This window comes from Mus pahari, chromosome 7 (genome assembly GCF_900095145.1).
Source record: "Mus pahari chromosome 7, PAHARI_EIJ_v1.1, whole genome shotgun sequence".
Lineage (NCBI taxonomy): Eukaryota > Metazoa > Chordata > Mammalia > Rodentia > Muridae > Mus > Mus pahari.
Window position 1 is genome coordinate 75,653,073 of NC_034596.1, and position 5,416 is coordinate 75,658,488.

Sequence of the window (5,416 nt, forward strand, 5' to 3'; positions counted from 1 at the left end):
TGCGTGCCTTTAGAGAAGAATGGGAAGGCAGAGCAAACCAAACCAAAGCTCAGTGCCCCGTCTCCCACTGTCTGTGGGGTCATATTTACTCTCCTTTATCAAGAGTTCTTTCACGTGTCTGCTATAGCCAATCCTTTCACCTGTGTTTGCTTTAGCAAGACATCCTTTCACCTGTGTGCCCCAGCAAAGCATCATTTGGCATAACTAACTTTCCTAAGAATTAGAAGTTTCTATTTAAACACAGTTTTGCTGTGTGGCCCTGGCTGTACTTGAACTTGCTGTGTGGACCAGGCTGGCCTCGAACTCAGAGATCCACCTGCCTCTGCTTCCAGAGTGCTGAGATAAAAGGTGTGTGCTACCACAGGCTGGCTGAATTTTGTTTTTATTTTGTTTTGAAACAGAGTCTTATTTCTGGCTAGTCTGGGACTTTTTGATTCTCCTGCCTCAGTCTTCTATGTGCTGGTATTGAAAGCATGTGCCATCATTCCCAGCTCTCAAGCTTGCTCGTGCCTGTCCTCTTTATAGATATCAAGTTTGCTAAATTGGTTCTCATTATCCTCCTGTGGTTTGATTTCCTTTTCTAGGAAAGGTGAGTTTACAGCAGACAACGACCCAGACCATGAATGAGGGCAGAACTCTGACTCACAAGCTCTGCAGCAATCAGCCAGCATGGTCAGGACTTGGTCAGTGAGTTAGCATCCTTATATTTTACTGTCACGTCCATTTAAAGACAAGCCAGAGAAAACCAAATCAACCATAGAAAAAGTCAGTCTCGTAGTTAATCCAGCAGCAGCAGCAGCAGCCCCTTGTCAATGGCCTCTGGGCTGGAGAGGTGGCTCTGTGGGCTAAGAGTCCTTACTGTGAAAACACCCGGCTTGAATGCAAATCCACAGTCACCGTGTGGCTATACCTTTAACTCCAGCACTGGGAGAGGTTGAGACAGGAAAATCACTGGAGTGGGGCTTGCTAGCCAGAGAAGGATTTGAGGACTGGAGTTTCATATGCTTATGAGCTGCCATGTGGGTGCTCAAAGATTGAACTGGGATCCTCTGCAAGAGCAGCAAATGCTCACAATCATTGAGTCATCTCTCTAGCCACCCCGCCTTTAAGTTTTATATATTTAATGCACTTTGCGGGGGCATGGTTGGGATAAAGTCTTGCTTATGTAGCCCTGGCTCGTCTGGAACTTGATATATAAATCAAAGTGGCCTTGAATTTGTAGTAATACTTCTCCTTCAGGACCCCTCCCCGCCCAGTGCCAGGATCATAGGTATGTACCACAATACTTTGTGTGTGTGTGTGTGTGTGTGTGTGTGTGTTAGACTGAGCCTCTCTCATATAGCTGAGGCTGGCTGAACTTGGTCTTCTTGCCTCTGTCTCCCAAGAGCTGGACTTACAGGCTTGTGCCCTGCCACCCAGCTTCAGTCTATCACCTTTAACTCTCTTGTGGTGTTATTCTGTGGTCTACATGTCTGTGGCCTACATGTCATCTGGCCACTCTTTGCCCTCCAGCTCCAGCAGATCCAGAACTAGCCTTATGTTGCCTTCTTGAAAAGCTGGATTTGGAGTTCTTTATCTATTTCAACTTCTCCAAAGAATCCACTAGAACAAAAGCAGTGCAGAATGACAGACTTTACTGAACTTTGTCTCTGGAAGATCAAACACCTTAAACTTTTCTCTTTTCCTTAACAGCTCTCTTCTATAGATGTACTGTATTCTCCCTCCAAGAACTTTAAATTCTTTGCTGATTCTTCTTTGATTTTCTGTATTCCCTCCTTTCTTCCCTCTCTCCCTCTCTTTTTTTTCTTTAAAACCAGATCTCTAATGTTGGCCAAGATAGTCTCAAACTCACTACTTGCATGGTCAATGGCCTTGAACTTCTGATCTTCAGGCTTCCTCCTCCCAAGTGCTGGGGTTATAGGCATGTGCCACTTCCTTTTTTATAAAGTCTTAGAGTTTCTTGTCTCCTTGTCAGCTTCAGCTCCATCTCTTAGTGACTCCCTCCAAAACAAAGAGAATTCATATTTAACCTGTGGATTGTTCAGTGACCTATCCCTTTGTGTTGTGTGTGAGAATATCGCCATGTGAGGACTTTATGGAGTTCTAAAATTATTATGGGCATTTCCCCCAAACTTCTGTATCTTCAAAAGAAGATATCTTCTCACTTCTCACATTGTGTGTGTGTGTGTGTGTGTGTGTGTGTGTATGTGTGAGTGCTGCTGTGGATGTTTCGAACTAGCTTCTAAGCTAGTGGACAGAAAAAGATGAAGATTTATAAAAACAAAACAAAACAAAACAAAACTCCTTCCTTCTTTTTGAGATAGCGTCTCGTGTAACCCAGGCTCACCTCAAATTTATCATTGTAGTCTGAGGTCTATATCCTCACCACTGCATACACTGGGTGTGGTGGCCCAAGCCTGCCTGTAATCCTAACACTTGGGAGATGGAAGCTGGAAGATCAGGGATCTAAGGTCACCCTTGTTTATATATTGAGAGTTGAGAGCCAGATTGTGCTACACAACACCATGCTTTAACCCCCTTAAAAAAAAAAATCAATCCTGAATGAATGGTTTCATATATGAACAATATTGTGGTTATAAATGAGGATATAGGGGCCAGGAGAGATGACAGCAGTTAAGAGCACTGACTTCAATTAAGAGGACCCAGGTTCAATTAACAGTCCCCACACAATAGCTCAAAACTTCCTATAATTGTTTTCCAGGGGCTCAACGCCCTCTTCTGGCATCTTCAGGCAGAGAGAGAGAGAGAGAGAGAGAAAGAGAGAGAGAGAGAGAGAGAGAGAGAGAGAATATGAGAATATTAATGGCTATAATATATAACGCTAATGAAGAGCACATTCTGTAAACAGTTTCCTTATTTTTCCGCTCGAATATAAGAAAATTAATGTAGTGGAGAAACGCTACCCTGGGTAAAAGAGAAAATTATATGTCTTGTCTTGCATTTGTGAGCGAAAGTTCAATAGGCTTCTTCCTTCAAAGCCAAAACCAAAAGACGAAGCGCCATCTCAGAAAACACCACTTTTCTGAAGACATTAAGTCTTCGCAATTATAACCCACCTTCCCCATCCTTTAACAGAGAACCCGGGGAGGAAACGCTGCCCTAGCGGCTTCCGTACAAAATGGCGCGGCCCATAGGCACACACCACGAGGATTATATCCTCCTGGCCAGCCACTGGGCCGGAAGTGGCTACGGCTTTTATGCATCCGGGTGGGTGCGTCCAGACCGCCGCGGGGTTCCAGCTTGTCAGCGTGGGGTGCCGCAGGTGTTCGGCCGAGGCTGGAGGCCGCAGGTAAGGGCAGCTCGGGTTGGCGGAGTCCTCTCTGGGGTCGTGTGCCCGGCAGAGGGGTTTCTAGCGTGGCTCGAGAGGGTGGTGATGCCGAAGGGACCACTTTGCGCGTGGGCGACTGTTGGGCTGCAGAGGTGCCCAGGCGTTGTTGGCACTGCCCCTCTCCCCGCCCTGAGGCGCGGCCTCCTGGCCCCTCACTCGGTGTAGGCGGTTGAGCCCTCAGGTTCGGGAAGGACTCGCCCCGCCATTGGTCCCCAAGCCTTCCCGGGCCGCCCCTTTCCGTCCGCCCGTCTTCTCGTCAGGAGCATCCACCAACCCTTCAAGGCTTCCTGACCTAGTCAGTTAAAAAGCAGCCCCCGCCGCCGGTCCTCCCGGCTTCGGGGGACCCGCCCCACCCGGTTCCTGCGGGGGCACATCGCTGGCCGCCCGGCGATTTGCTGGGCATCACCCCTGGCTTTGGCTTTTCACATCCGCGGGGCAGATCAAACTAGAACTTTAAATCTTGTTTATTAAAAATGGACATCTGTTCATCAAAATTCAGACAACTCAAGTTTTTATAAGCTTTGGTACATGATTGGACGCAAATTCCCTTATGTAACCTTTCCTTGGAAACACAGAACTGTTTTGTTTTTAGTAACTTTAATTTTAAGAATGGGAGTAGTGGGGAGGGGCAGGGTCTCTCGCTATGTAGCCCTTTCTGGCCCGGAACTCAGGGATCTATTGGCCTCTGCCAAGTGCTGGCTTTAAAGGCTTGTACCACCACACCCGTCAAGATTTATTTTTGTTTATGTGTGTGCGTTATCCTGAGCCTGTGAGCCGCCTGGTAGGAGGGAGTGCTAGGAGCTGAATTTGCGTCCCCTGGAAAAGCAGCTGGTGCTGTGGATTTATTTTGTTGAAAATACATCTTTTTCTCTAAACATAATATATTCTGACCATGGTATCCACTTCCTCCACCCTTTCCAACTCCTCCCCACCTCCCTTCCCATCCGAATCCACTCTCTTTCTGTCTCAATTAGAAAACAAACAGGCTTCTAAGGGATTATAATAGAACAAAATAAAATATAAGCTAAACAAAACCATCAAATCAAAATTGGACAAGGCAAACAGAAGACAGAGACACTAAGAGAAGGCATACAGAGACCTGCCTGTTTGAACACTCAGGGATCCCATAAAAACACTGAACTGGAAGCTGTAACGTAGCGAAGAACCTGTTGAACTCCTGCGTGGGCCCTGTGCATGAAGCCCCAGCCTCTGAGTTCCTATGAGCTTTGTTGAGTTCCCGTAGAGCATCTTGTTTTTTAGTGTCCTTCATCCCCTCTGGCTCTTACACTCTTTCCTCCTCCTCTTGGGGGTGTAGGTGTGGGGTCCCTAAGCCCTGAGGGGAAGGGTCTGATGGGAGGCACCACGTTAGAGCTGAGTGTTCCGAGGTTTGTCACTCTGCACAATGTCTGGCTGTGGGTCTCAGAATTCACATTCTGCTACAGGAGAAAACTCTGATAATGGCTGAACTGGTCTAGGAGTACAGCAGTGTGTCGTTGGGAGTCATTTTATTGCCCCCCCCCTTATGAACAGTGGTATTTGTTCTCACCCAGGTCCCTGGATTATCTAGTTTCTGGCTGTTGGTCACCACAAGCAATGTTGGGTATAGGTTCCATCTCAGAGGGGGGCTTAAGTCAGATCAGATGTTGGCCGGTTACTCCACGAGCTTTGGTGTCACCGCTGCCCTAGCATATTTTGGAGGCAGGACGCCATTGTAGATCAGAGGATTTGTGGCTGGCTTGATGTTTCTCTTTTGGTGGTATGTAGGGTACTTTCCTTCCTGTACCAGAGGCGCTCGAGCACAGGGGGAAGGCTCGACGTGGGGCTCGCTTGTTTCGCCAGGCTCAGTGAATTCAGCAGTGGGACTTTGGTGTTGGTTTCTGGAGAGCAACCCGTAGTCTTGGCAGCATACTCAGTTGTTTGGGGATGAGATCTCTCTGGCCAACAATTCAATTAGGTGTAACCCAGGCCTAGTACCAGAAGCTTCATTTGGTGACAAGGGTATCTGGCTGGGACTCTAGCTCCCCCATTATTTGGCCATTATATTTAGATCATCTTTTTTTTTTTTTT

At 47.3% G+C, this 5,416-nt stretch overlaps 1 protein-coding gene across 1 annotated transcript in view; it reads left to right on the forward strand.

Moving 5' to 3' along the window:
- The first annotated feature begins 3,125 nt into the window (after nt 1-3,125).
- Nucleotides 3,126-5,416, forward strand: part of Exd2 (exonuclease 3'-5' domain containing 2) — a 35,351-nt gene continuing 33,060 nt past the window's right edge. Inside the window, exon 1 of the mRNA XM_021201843.1 lies at nt 3,126-3,310. The gene's annotated coding sequence lies outside the window, so the exon portion shown is untranslated. The remainder of the gene's footprint in view (nt 3,311-5,416) is intronic.